General features: G+C 45.8%; 1 protein-coding gene across 23 annotated transcripts in view; it reads right to left on the reverse strand.

The window, feature by feature from the left end:
- LOC146809181 (uncharacterized) overlaps positions 1–14,891 on the reverse strand; it is a 1,126,689-nt gene that overhangs the window by 915,859 nt on the left and 195,939 nt on the right. For all 23 annotated transcript variants that reach the window (XR_014966360.1, XR_014966358.1, XR_014966357.1 and 20 more), the window contains one exon: positions 7,689–7,812. The gene's annotated coding sequence lies outside the window, so the exon portion shown is untranslated. The remainder of the gene's footprint in view (positions 1–7,688; positions 7,813–14,891) is intronic.

Genomic DNA, 14,891 nt, shown 5'->3' on the forward strand with positions numbered 1-14,891 from the left:
CTTCTTTGTCCCTGTCGCGTTGGATATGACGTGTTCGCGGTCTCTTTCTCCTGTTCGCGTTCGATTTCATGTGCCCGCGTCCTCATTCTCTGGCTCGCGATGTAGAATGACATGTTCGAGATCTCAATCTTCTCATACTCGCGCGGTGCATGATCGCGAGAAGAAATACCTGATCGCGCGACAAATGACGTGATCGCGTGAAAAATGACTTGAATGCGGCCGCGAACTCTCGCGAGACAGCGCAAAATGGCTACCAAAATCCAACATCTCGTGGAGAACGCGACCGGGTCAAGAAAACTTGTCAGAGAACGCAGGGATTCAGGTAAGGCGATCGCGCGCGCGCGAGAATGTATTGTTTTACAGCGCGAGCAAGAAAAAAATTATCGCTAAGCTGCGGAATGCGGAAATTTTGACATCTTCGCGCTTTCCGCGGAACGCGAGAATGCCAAAATATCGCAACTTCCGCGAACGGAACGGAATTTTGGCCCAGGCCTAATTTTTTCAACTTTAAAAGTATGCCGAAGCCTCGACTTCGGCTCAATCTCAGCGCGATCACGGCACGACCCCGGAAATATGCGTGGGGAGATGTTGCGCACATTAAGCGGCTACACCGCGCATTTCGTAACTTTACTTTCGTCTAAATTATATTGAAAATAATACTTTAAAAATACATTTATCAATAAATTTAGACAAACACTTAAAGGAAAACTTTTATTTATAATTAAATTTAAAGATATTTCATGCTTTACAAACTACGCCAAAGTCGCAACCTCAACGCGTCTTTTCGAAATGGCTACCGGAATGTGCGCAGCCATCGTGTAGGATGCGTGAAGGGTGCGTGACTTCTGTATAATATTACAAAAAAAAAGAATGAATATAGTTTTCCTAACTAAAAAATTATTCACAATTTTTTTAAATATATATACATATATATGTATAGAAAATAAAAAAAATAGGATTGAGGTACATTAGACTTACAAATTTTCATTTAAAAAAACCTTTGAAATTAACTGAAAAAACCATAAGTTTCAGGCACATTATAGTTAGAAATTAGCATTTAAAAAACCATAGAAATTCACTAAAAAAACATAGGTTTCAGGTACGTTATAGTTAGAAATTAGCATTTAACAAAACATAGAAATTCACTGAAAAAACCATAGGTTTCAGGAACGTTATAGTTAGTTGGACATTTCACTTGTACAAAACCATAGAAATTCCGGTGTTATAGTTAGTTCAGCTAACTATAACTCGCGCCCCTGCAATGCACTGCTGATGATGTCACATATTACATCATTCATGACATGGTCAATGACATCACTGTTGACATATCAAATTACATCACTGATGACATCACTGATGACATCATCCACGTGAAAATCTGATGCACCTCCTCACACCTGAATATAACCTTTGATACACCCATTCTAAAATACAGACTACCATTTTCGAAAAAATAGACACATCATTACCAGTTAATAAATATGCGCTAACTGATTCCTATGTCTACACATGCATCCACTCATTCACCCATACAGTCACTCGTACATGCGGTCACTCATCAATACAACACTATCATATGCACTCATACACCTATGCAGACACTCACACACTGCCTCATATCCAGAGTTACTCACACACCTAGTCAGTCATGCAAAGAATCAATCATACTTCCATTTACTCACTTATACAGTTATACAGACACCACCTCACTTATTCATACAGATATTAACACATAATTACTCTCTTATAGAATCACTGAAACAAATGCACACTCATCCATGCAGCCACTCTCACAATTACTGACTTTCACATATAGTTATTTATATACACCATCTGTCACATATACCGCCTTTTACATATGTACTTACTTGCACATGTACCACTGAGACATCCATTTACTCACCAACACACCCATACACACAGTCACCCACCCATACAGCTGTTTCCACATGCACTCTTGAACACATACACCCAGTGAATCAACCACTCACTCATCTATGCACAGAGTCACACACCTCCCACCCACCCACACACACACACTCAGGCAGCCATACAAATACTAAGGCAAGCAATCAATTGCCCGTATAGACAGTCCTGCAGCTACTCACCAACCCATGTAGCAGCTTACACAACAACAGACTGACTGACACAGACTTTCACACAGTTTAGTCACTAACCCATGCATTCAGAAAGACACATTTAATCACTCACTCATACAGTCAGTCATGTACCTACTAAATCCTCCATACAGTCACTTATACACCCACCCATTCTTCAATACAGCTTGTCATATATATAAAAAAATTTAAACTTTACGGAAACACACAGTCACTGGATAATGTCATCAGTGAAGTCATCCGTGATGTCATTTGAGATGTCATCAGTGATGTCATCAGTGATGTCACTGACCATGTCATGAATGATGTAATATGTGACGTCATCAGCAGTGCATTGCGGGAGCGCGCGTTATAGTTAGCTTAACTAACTATAACACCGGAATTTCTATGGTTTTGTACGAGTGAAATGTCAAACTAACTATAACGTTCTGAAACCTATGGTTTTTTCAGTGATATAGATATGTATAGATATATTTATATTTTGGAAAAGGAATTCTACTGACATATTGTTCTGCCTTCAGCTATTAAAATCCCTCTCTGACTGCCTGCCACACACCTACAATATGAGAGACGTGATACAATGGCTGACTTAAAAAAATAATATAAGGTAAATACATTCTTAAAACTTATCGCTGATCAGTGTATGTATTAATGCAATAATACATGTGCATATTATATTCGCATCGAAACATAAGGAATCCAGCAAGTTTAAATATACATGACTTTCTATGATGTAAAACTCGACCTATTTGCGCAATGAGCGGTTACACATTTTAACTGTGAGTCTAATGCGCGATGCGTTAGGATCGTAATTTTTGTTTATGGATCTATTAAAAAAAAATCTGAAAGACAACATCTGGGTATTATTTTTGAAATACACGCGCATTACCAGGAAGGATCTTACCTTTACAGATGTCAACAATGTTGTTTCGCATTAACCCCTTCCATGCTGGACGGATTCCCCTGCTGTGCTGATCTTTTCCTGCGCGGGCGTGGTCATGACGGAACGGTTCCGTCATGAGCACAGCTCAACCGTGGCTCATGACGGAACCGTTCCGTCATGAGCACCGAAGGGGTTAAATAACAGAACGGTAGAGTCATTTTACGGACTATATTGTAGGTTGAATTAGAGTCCATCATTTCAATTCCCCCAGGAAATAAATAGCGAAAATAACGTGAAAGCAGTTTGGTTAGTTTTTTAAGAGTTTTCGGGGAACACGGTTTGTGATAAACTCTATCGAAACAGTAAAAAAAAAGTCTAAACAATAATGTAATTATATACATTTAGGAAATGTTTTGCTTCACATTTGTCCATGTGCGAAATCTTTTCCAAATATGGACTGGAGTAATAGCGGACAAAACAGAGTAAAATGGGTGGATGGGCGTCGGCACTGCATTCCGGTGATGCAGAGACCCACAGACCCCACACAAAATGGCGTAACGTAACGACCAGTGAACAATTTTCAGGTAGCCGATGTCTGGCGTGTACATACGAATAACAGTAGCTATGGTTATGTTATTTATTTTTATTTATTTTGAAGGTTTTATATAGAGCTAGATCCACCCGAGGGTATCAGAGCGCTTTACATCAGCAAAGTACATACGCAAGAATACAATCATAGCATTTGAACGAAACAGGTTATACAGGTGGTCGAACAAAGTAAAGGGAACAATTAGGGGAACATCGGGGGCAGAGCTACATGTAGGATAAACAGAAAAACAAATTGAAAGAACCAGAATGTTCTTGAGAATACAGGTTACACAGTTTGCCAGGGTGGACTCATTGGACATAGTAGGGAGTGGGGGGGGGGGCGTAAAATGAGGGGATGGAGGTGAGGAGGGTGTCAGGAGGGGGTGGTGAGTGTAGGGGGGGTAGGAGGAGTAGCCTAAGGAAGGAAGGGGTGAAGGAGTCAGAAAGGAGAACCGGGATTTACTATCCCCAAAATTTAGTGAGAAAATTAATTTTAAGGGCTTTTTTGAAGCTGGAATAGGAGGGGTTGCATCGAAGGTCTTTGGGGAGGGCGTTCCAAATGGTTGGGGCCTTGCCAGAGAAGGAGCGGGATTTCGAGGCGTTTTTTTTTAGTAGGGGGGTACGAGGAGAAGAGTGCCTGTGCTTCTCAGTGTTCGGGTACTGCCTGCTTTTTTAAGTTTAGTTGCAAGTAGGTTGGACCTTCTGATGAAGGGTTTTGTGAGTAATACAGGCAATTTTGTAGGAGGACCTGCCTTCAATGGGGAGCCACTTGAGGGTTTTGAGGGCAGGGGAGATGTGGTCAAAACGTTTACAGTTTGTTGTTAGTCTGGCAGCGAGGTTGAGGACTGATTTGATGGGGGCAAGGTGGATTTTGGGAGTACCAGAGAGAAGGGCATTTCCGTAGTCGATTTTGGATAGGACAAGAGACTGGATAATTAATTTGAAGTCTTCAGCTGGAATAAAAGGTTTGATTTTTTTTAGATGCTTGAGTGTGAAGAGTGCACATCTAGCTGAGTTCTTTACATGGGAATTTAGTGTGAGTTTATTGTTGATGGTGATGCCGAGAGATTTAACAGAGTCGGCGAGGGAGAGAGAGCAATTTAGCGCGTTAAGGTCAGCGATCCATGTTTGAATGGGGAGAGGGTTGTTTTTGGGAGAGAAGAGGATGATTTCAGTTTTGTTAGGGTAGAGTTTAAGATGGTTGTTGTGGAACCAGGTTTGGATCTTGGTTAGTGCAGTGTTAAGGTGCAGGATATCATCATGGGATTTTTATTTTATAGTACAGTTGGGTGTCGTCAGCGTACAGGTGATAGTTGATTTTCGCTTGTTTAATAATACGAGTAAGGGGTTCCATAAAGAGGTTGAAAAGGGCAGGGGAGAGGATGGATCCTTGAGGGACACCTAAGGAGACAGGAGTTGGGCTAGAGAGGGAGTTTTGAATTTTAATTTGTTGGGTTCTATGCTGGAAGTAGGAGGTGAACCAGTTAAGGACAGTGCCATTGAGGCCGAAGCGATTTTTGAGTGTATTGAGTAAAGTAGGGTGGTAAACTGTGTCAAATGCCGCGGAGAGGTCAAGAACGATGAGTAGGTAGGTCTCGCCCTTGTCCAGGGCTAAGTGAATATCATCCACTATGTTGAGCAGTGCGGTTTCAGTGCTGCAACCTTTGCGGAAGCCAGATTGAAGAGGGTCTAGAAGGTTGTACGTGTCAATGTGTTTGTCCAGTTGGAGTAGGGCGCACTTTTCGAGGGCTTTGGAGAGGAGGGGGAGGTTGGAGATAGGGCGGAGATTGTTAGGGTCATTGGGGTCAGCCTTGGGATTTTTGGGGATGGGAGTGATTTGTCCGAGTTGAAGGGAGATGGGAACATTCCCTGTTAGGAGAGAGGTGTTAATGATGTTGGTCCAGTAGGGGACAATGACGTGTTTGAGATCTTTTACAAGTGCGGAGGGAAGAGGGTCCAGGGTGTGGGAGGAAGGTTTGAGTTTGGCTAGGACGTTAAAGACTTCCCGTTCAGAGACGGAGTTGAAATTGTGCCATGAGGCGTTGTTTTTTAGCGGTAGGCTAGTGGGGGGGTTCAGTAGGGGTATGTGATGGGAGGGGGGGGCGAGTGAGTCAGGGGAGTGTACAAGGGGAGGGATGGATGAGGTGTGGTATTCAGGGAAAGTTGAGGGGTGAGCGAGGGTTGGATGTTGAGGAAAGCACGGTCAATTTTTGCGATTTTTTTTCATTGAAAAAGTTGGCAATTACTTTGCATTTGTTAGTGGAGGCCACCAGGTTAAGGGATGCAGGGGAGGTTTGATTTCTGATAATGTTGAACAGTTCTCTAGGTCTGTTTTTGGCACAAGAGAGTTGTAGACGAAAGAATGACGCTTTTTCCGAAAATATGTGTTTTTTGTATCAGGATCTCGCAACTCTGAGGAGAGCAAGATGGGATGGAGAGGGATGTTGTCTCCATATTCTTTCTGCCAGTCTCAGTGAGCGTCTTTCTTTATTAAGGTCTAGGGTGAACCATGATTTGGATGGGGTATTTCTTAATGTTTAAGTTTTTAGAGGGGCAAGTTGGTCTAACGCATCAGAGACTATTTTATTAAAGTGCTCAGTGAGTTCATTTGCATTTGAAGGGGGGGTTCAGACTAAGTTGGGATTGGAGTTTAAGTTCCAGTTCGCCAGGGGGGATTTGCTTAAGATTTCTGGTCGCAATTGTAGTTTTATTGATTTTTATAGGGGCGGGTGGGGCAGGAGGGGAGAATGTGAACAGAATGAGATGGTGGTCAGACCAGTCGATGGGGATAATGTTGGATAAGGATGTAAGATCAGGGTTGGAGATGATGGCGTCTAGAGTAGCTCCTTTGGCGTGGGTAGGGGAGTGGCAAAGTTGCTTGAGGTCGCTGATCTCAAGGAGGTTATTGAGAAGGAGGATTGCAGGGTCATCAGGTTCATTCCAGTGGAGGTTCAGATCTCCTAGGAAGAGGTTTTTGGAGCTGGAAAGTAGAGATTTCGTTGGAAGGTCAGAGAGTTCTTTGGTAAAGGGGAGGGGTTCACCAGGAGGGTGGTAGATGTTGTGCAGTCGTATTGGGGGGGAGTTTTTTATTTTGAGTTCGGCTCCTAAGTATTCGAAGGTTGTGTAGTCAGGGTTGATAATCAGGGAAAGTTGTAGTTCTTCTTTAAAAATGATTGCTAGACCACGCCCTATTTTTTTGGGTCTGTCTCTTCTGAGAATAGAGTAGCCAGGGGGGGCAAGAAGGTCGATGATGGGTGTAGAGTGGTCTTTGAGCCAGGTTTTGGTGAGGAAGGCGATGTCGGTACCTTCGTTGAGAATGGTTTCTGAGATTTCGGTCGCATGCCGGACAGCCGAGCGGCAGTTCACGGGCATGCAGGAAAGGGGCTTGGGGTTGGTGATAGGGGCAGGGAGTAATTGGATGCTGGTGAGTTGAGGGGGGAGTCTGGGGGAGCTAGGAGACACAGGGATTCTGCTGGTTCCCAGGAGAACAGGGATATTGGAGTGAGAGGGGGAAAGCTCTTTAGGTGGGGCATTGTTAAGGTAGGCGTTGCAGAGGACGGAGAGATCCAGGGTGGTGTAAGTATTCGAGGTTCGAAGTGGTCTGTGAGAGCGGGTGAGGAGAGGCGTTGTTACCCAGTGTTTGGGATATGTGTGTTTTTGTGGGCTAGCATATGGGGGATAGGGCCCAGAGGGGCGTGCTGTGGGTTTGTGGGATTTGAACCGATTGAAATCCTTTCTGAGTAGGGTAAGTTCCGTGGCTATGGTAGATAGATTGTGGTCCAAGTTACGAAGAGTTTGGTAGAGGTTGGATGGGAGGGAAGTGGAAGTGGTTGGAATGGAGGAGGAGTTAGGGACGGAGTGGGTAGGGTGAGAAGGTGAACCGCTTGGGGTGAGCGGTTCATCAGGGGGGGATATTGTGGGAAGATCAGTGCTTGAATGCGGAGTGTAGGAGGTCAGGGGGGGGAGGGAGGTGTGGTCCGGTATAGGGAGGGAGAGATGGCGTGCCTGATCAATGAGGTTTACAGTTTCTTTATTCAATTAAATGGTTGTCCATATATTGAATACAGTTTCTTTATTCATTTAAATGGTTGTCCATATACCTGTGACAAGTCCAAGATTTTTCAGTGTGACACAACCATGTTGCTGGTATCCGGGCATGTCTAAGCGGCCACAAGTACGAAGTCCGGCGGTTTTCATCTTTCCAGATCGATAAATTGAGAACCACTGAGTTTAATAGAAAAAGAAGAAATTGAAGAAAAACAACAAAAACGACAAATCTACTAACATCATGCATCAGTTTATCGCTAGATTTCAACATTTATTTTCGTAGTAACTTTGACATCGAGATCCTCGTTATGAGTGGCCGACAATTGTTTTTGTTTAATCATACCTGATAAAATCAAGCCAGCTAAGTCTGAATTTATTTTTTGTCATAAATACCAACCGATTTCTATTTTCATTATGTAAATATGCATTCTTTATGTTTTTGTGTGCATACCTCAGTTCCTGAGAAATGAGGAAAACGCAAAAAAGGCACAACCTGCCAGTATCAACAAAGTGAGACCTTATAAACAGTGGAAGGCAAGCATTTACAGGGGATTACACAAAATGTGCAGGGCATTTATGTATTTTGTTTCAACGGTGTGATATATTTAGTGCAGCTATTTTTGAAACCACGCAAGCAGATAAAACATGAGCAGTGTTTTGTGGACTTCGCGTTCACCAGCACGAGATATAACCGAGCGCAGGGTTGCAAGCATCTCTTTGTTGATGTATGATTCCAATAAAGGTCTGTGTGTATTCACCTATTGAAAATGAAAACATGTCTAAATGCGGAGTCCACGCGCCGCGGCATTCGACATTTCTTTAGACACTGAGTAATAAATGACAATGTGGATAGGTTAATAAATCGAGCTATGTCGTCATCGTAGCTTAAATCCTTTACTCTGGCGCGTATTTATAATTTCAATATACCTTTGTCGGAATGGAATGTTGTTATTTTTAGGGATCTGCTTCTGGCGTTGCCCACGTTTCATTGCTCTTTTTTTTTGTTTTTTTTAACATTGTTATATAGCGCGAACTCGCCCGAAGGTATTGGAGAGCTTTACACGAACAGCAGTTACATTACACAAAGACACTCTAATTTTTAGGTCTGGCTAGGCAGCACAGGCGCTGTCTCGTGGAGAGATGCTGTATACAGTATTGTAGGGGGAAGCTCCGCCCACTTTCCGTCTATGTTTTTCATTGGCTTTAATCTTAAACGCTGCATTTTGATTCGTTTTTATGTTGTTAGTCCCTCCTCCTGACGGCCATGTTTTCATTTATATCCTTCCCTGGCAATAGGCCCCTTTACTCCAAAACAATTTTTGCCCCTATGCCCCCCCACCTCCAGCAGTCTGCGACTTTTCGCCCCCTCCCCTACAGCCACCCCACTCCTGTTGGTGCTTTCCTGGACCCCCACCCTCCCATTTCCAATGAAATATGTTTCGTGTTAAAACTAGGGGTGGGCGGAATTTGCGAAATTAACTTTCGCAAATTATCGCGAAAATGTTTAAAATTATCGCAAACAAGCAGAAATATCGCGAAGATGCAGACGTTTTTTTCCTGCATGTTCGCAAGATTTTCTGCATGGTTGCGGGTCGCCAACTTACCCATGTGGTTGCTTGCGGGCGCGGCCATCTTGTTTTGAGTTGTCTCGCGGTGCATGATCGCGAGAAGAAAGACATGATCGCGCGACGCATGACGTCACTGTGGGCGCGAACTGTCGCGAGACAGCGCAAATGGCTAAAAACAATTCAACATCTCATGGAGAACGCGACCGGATCAAGAAAACTTGTCGGCGAACGCAGGGATTCAGGTAAGGCGATCGCGCGCGCGCGCGAGAATGTATTATTTTACAGCGCGAGCAAGAAACAAATTATCGCCAAGCTGCGGAAACTGGAATTTTTGACATTTTCGCGCTCTCCGCGGAACGCGAAAATGTCAAATTATCGCAATTTCCGCGAACGGAACGAAATTTTCGCCCAGGCCTAGTTAAAACGCGATGCCTTACATCATATGCATGCGTGACAAAACAGTGGCGTGCCGTATTCACAATTCACATCGGGAGGCAGAGACAGCGCAAGTTAGGAATTTGACCTCCCTTGCTAGTCCGGCTCCGGATACGTGCAGAGTGTGGGGACAGCAGCAGTCCAGCTAACCTACCAGGGGAAGCACAGAGCGCGGTGAGCACTCTCCCACCGAGCACTTGACAGCTTACTTAAGATTGTTTAAGTTAACCTAATAAACAATATCCCGTCTCAAAATGACAACCGGCGCGGCTGCAGTAACACCGCAATGTCTAACTCTTTACTTAGAGCCACAGTTTAGTCTATTATCTATTTCAGTTGTTCCTGTCTCCCCACTTCGCTTCCTTGCACGAGTCTGTCTGCCCGCTGCCTACACTAGCCAAGCCACAACCATCCACAGCCTCTCTCTACAACTGATTTAATCTGCCATAGTTGGCTGGTGGGCTGCCCCAAACACACTGCTTACCGATATCTTCAGTTCTACAGGTGACATTTCCAATATAGAGCTTCTTGTAGCCTTTTAGTTATTTCTCAGCGCCTAAGATGATACAGAGAGAATGAGGTGCAGAAGGAAAGGGGGAGGTTAGGGTCTGATCAGCTGATTTGAAACCAGCATCCAGTGTGCTTCATTTGCAGCGACTGAGTGGGTGTATAGATTGGTTAAAGACAAGACAGTTTAAAAAAAAATCCTGAATCGCTTGTGCTGTGGCTAAGACCTCAGATAAAGTTGTAGGTGTTCCGCAGTTTACGGTGGTCTTGCATACCCAGGCATACGTTGCCATGTTTCCTTCTCTTGAGAAACATTGCTTGATCTGGTGGTTGGTTCATACTTCCGTGACAGTTACAATAGTAAACGTTGCTAGTTTCCCTGGAGTTCTGTTTAATTATACTTTGTTCTGCTTTTTCGCAGTAGTTGCTCCTGGTTTACATGGAGCCATGAGGCATTGCAGCCCCTCCCACTACCCCTTGCGCCTGTTGCATCCTTCACCCCTCTTGCCACATTACTTGCGTGGTGTGAACTCTCCAAGCTGGATTCAGGTGTGTGCGGCTGCTCACACTCTTACAATAAACATAAAACAGACATATTTGCTCACTTTGATGTCCTTCTTTGAGCCACCGGAATTCTGCCCACTAGGATGTGGCCATAAGCCCCTTCTCTCAAGTTACTTGTCTCACAAAGTCTGCTTCCCAGGGGCTGTGTGCAGAAGCGTGTCAGGCACAGCACTGGTTTGGGCTTGCTTCACTTTTGTATGTAGACCATCAATCTTGTTCTCTCTGCCACTAACTAGTGCTGTGAAACGGCTACAAAGTGGTATTGAGGGCAATAAAAAAAACAAATTCATATATTTTTCAATTATCATGGTGAAGGAGAGATTCGAAAGTAACAATTGTCTTGCATTTGCTTAATGGAAAATTATAAACTTATTGAGCCATGGGGATTCTCAAATACCACGTTGTTTATGTTCCTGCTCTAATCGCGCTTTGGCTTAGGCCAGGTTTGGTTCAGGAAAAAGTCATAGAACCCGGATCCCCCCCATCTCGCCCCTGCTCCACCCCATGTACCCACAAAGCAACCTCACTCAAGGTGTGGGAAAAACAGGCCATGTTTAATACAACAAAATCTTCACAAACATGACAATCAAATATCATTTGACAATTTTAGGCCATGAATTTAAAGCATCACACATTTAAATCCTAGTGTTCAGAATTCACAGCCTAATTATTCTTCTTGACCCTAATACCCTCCAGCACCAAGGGGCCTCCAGGCTCGCGTCCCCGCCGTTTGAGAACCACACAAGGCGCAACCCACCTGCGTCCATGAGTGGTGAGCCCCCAAGCCCTTGGTCCTTGTCCGTGTATTTCCGGGGGGCCCACCCGTCGCCACCAGGCTGTTCAAGGAGGCTCGTGTGACCTGTCGCCCTTGCCTCCCCAGCAGCCGGTGTCCCCATTCTCCCTGCGGAGAGCTTTGTTAAATGGTAGCGGCAGATTCAGTCGATAACCTTTCAAGTATTGCCCGGCGGTAATCGCCTCTGATACCATTCGATGATTAACCAACAAAAGAGGCAGGCGCCGGGGACTGGAAGGCAGGAAACAAAGTTTTATTCCGTCGGAGCAGAACACATCAGATCGGACAGCAAGGTATCGTCTCGAGGTGCTCTAACCACATCTCTGAGGCCTGGCCTCTTATACACAGGTTTATTGCTTTATTACACGTGACACATTCTTGTTGAGACTTTGATGTACGGAAAGACATCCTTGGAATCCCCACTTCAAGCTCGTTCCCACACATATCTACAGTGGAAGTCCCCACCCCACCCACAGTAGGAGATGGCTATCACACAGCTGGACATTCCGCCAATTCCCGGGGGTGTGTGCGACTGGTCGGGTCTCAGGGGGTGGGGGCCTTGATCTACTGTAATCCCTTTGATGTGAGGTGTTTCCCTTACTGTAGGGGAAATAAACTGCATCCGCAGGGCTAGGTGATGGCCTGGGATCGTTCGGACAATCGGGCGCAGAGGAAGGGGGTTATCAAAAGGATGTATGATCATGTATGGGATGAAAGGAGGTGTTGGTCAGGCGCGGGATGTGGTTCCATGGCAGGGTCGCGCAGAAGGAGAGGGTTTATGGCCCATGTATGAGAGAGCGGGGGTGGCCGGCGCGCGGGGGATGTTTGCAGCACCTGAGGGACGCGCTGGCGATCGGCAATGAGACCATGGTGCCTAAAATGGCCGTCGCGCGTTTTCTGCGTGTGGCGCTTGGGGAGAGACAAGATGGCGCAGATAATGTTCAGATACGAACTAAATTTCCACAGTCCTCCCTTTTAACATATCTCGCCAGCTTGTTTAGTTCGGATCTATCCCCATAATACCACGTACTTCTACTTCGTACAGGGCTTTCATTCGTTCTGCTTCAAAGTTCAGAGTCTTAGGGCAGATGTAGTTCGTGAAAAGTGAACATAAAGGTGGCAAGCACTGAATCCCCAGACAGCACCCACACAGTATCACAATTGGTATCAACTTTTAATAGTGTCCCAAAACCAACTCCCAAGCCACCATCCTTCTTGCTCCTGATGAACCTCTGCGGAAAGTCTGTGGAGGTGTTCAATCGCCTTGTAGACTGAGGGTGAGTTATCCGGTACGTAGGTACAACAGCTGGACCCAATGATGCGGCATGCTCCTCCACGATCAGCCAGAACCACGTCTAGAACGAGGCGGTTCTGAAGAGCTACCAGGCGGACGGCCTGAAGCTCAGCGGTGTTGTTGGTGAGGATGCCGGCTGTTATGTTCATTGTGGTTTCGACTGCCTGGGTTAGGTGCCGGATGGCACGGCTGTTTGCCATTGGACCCCACAGTGGAACAAGTCCCTTTACTGCATCCATGAACTGTGCTCCAGTGGAGTCGGCTTGTACAATGTCCTTTGCACGTTTCTGCCGGTGATGGTTTGCTGTAGCCACATATGTTGGAGGAAGGATAAAAGCGATGTAGCAGGTGCCTCCCCAACCTTTCGGAAGCCAGGTGTAGGCCTTAGTACCACAGACGAAGTACATATTTGGGGAGGTAACAAAGGAGGGTGGGTCAACTGAGTCCAATGTTCGGGTGATGAGACAGGAACTGTGGCCTACCGGCTGTGTTCCTAGGCCTTCGAGGCACACCAGACCTGTGATGTTGACGACGGATGGGGCCACTGTTAGGGTGGCGGCCGTTCGTTTCCGGAGGTAAGAGAAGGTGGGTCTGGCTGGGTTGTTGAACACCTGCATTTCAACTCGCTCCTTGGAAGGGATGTCCATATGGAAAGAGGTGTTTGATCTCAGAGGACAAAAGGGGGCAGAGGTTTTTCCAGTTTGGTTCAGCCAGAACCCATGATAGAAGTGCGACACAGTTTTGCCGGAAATGGCATTGTCCTTGTAACTTTCTTGCAGGAGGATTAGCCAAGCGAGGCAGGAGCCATGGACAGAGAAGGGCGAAGGGATGAAAGGGATAGAATGTCCAGTGGCATGTGGTAGCAATCCACAGATCCAGCAGTTAGTGGCATTGGCGGCAAGATTGTGTTGGTGGAGCAGTTGCACAAAAGAGTTATTCCAGAACTCCTTACGTCTTTCTCGGAGTTGGGGTGAAAGTGAAATCAGATGGTGTTCTTTCATGGTGGTGGGTTGAGCAGTGGTCAGCAATGTCTTATGAGCGGGTGCGTTTTCTTCCATGATCCAAAAAGTGACCATGAGAAGGAGGCAAAGGAGAAGGGTAATAAAAAGTGCAATAGTCTTTCAGCTGTGCATTTTGTCAGTCTTTGGGTTTTTGTAGTGGATCTTCGGACGTCCGGTTGCTTCCATCATCTTCATGTCGGGCGCTTCCATCACCTTCAAGGGACTCGGTAGCGGGCAGATCCACAGACTTTGTTTAGTTTCTCTCCTGGAGGCCTTTGAGGTGACTAGGCTACCGCTCTGAGATTTCAACTTAGTTCGTGGTCTGCTTAGCCGAAGTTCCCTCCTTTCGTCGTAGGTTATACCCTTCTTTGGATGGCACAGTGGGATCGGGATATTCAGTCAATTCAAGTGTCTCTGTATTCGGGTAGCAGCTCAGGGATGGTCGGTCTTTGTCCAGAAGTTCCTCTTGGGCGGTGATGTTGTCGGTGGTCGTCAGGGTCGATGATACCTTCTTGCAGTGGTGTGCATGCAGCCAATTACGTTTCCCCTCCACTCGAAGAGCTGTTCGGGTGGTGATCAGGACTTGCAGGGGGCCCGTCCACCGGGGCTCCAGACTCTTGGTGCGCTGGAAGTTGCGCACTAGGACAAAGTCACCGGGTTGGATGTCGTGTCCGGGGCCCCTGGAAGCACCGGGAATGGCTTGCAGCACCTGCTGATGGATAACAGACAACGTTTTAGTTAGATTGTACAGATAGTCAGACATGAGGACGTCCGGGACGTCGTGAATGGATGCTGGTTTTGGTGCAGTCCAAAGGTTCATGGGTCGCCCGAATACGACCTCGTAGGGGGTTAAGTGGTGTTTGGTAGGGGTGGAACGCATTGATAGCAATGCTAGTGGGAGGGCGTCTGGCCATTTCAGTCCTGTGGTGGCAACTATTTTGGCTAGTTTGAGTTTCAATGTGGCATTATGTCGCTCAACCAAGCCTGCAGATTGGGGGTGGAAGATCGCATGAAACTTCTGTTTTACACCCAACCCTTTTAAGATGAGTTGGATAACTTCGGCTACGAAGTGGGGGCCGTTGTCGCTCCACAAA

Source organism: Triturus cristatus, chromosome 7, assembly GCF_964204655.1.
Source record: "Triturus cristatus chromosome 7, aTriCri1.1, whole genome shotgun sequence".
In the NCBI taxonomy this organism is placed as follows: domain Eukaryota; kingdom Metazoa; phylum Chordata; class Amphibia; order Caudata; family Salamandridae; genus Triturus; species Triturus cristatus.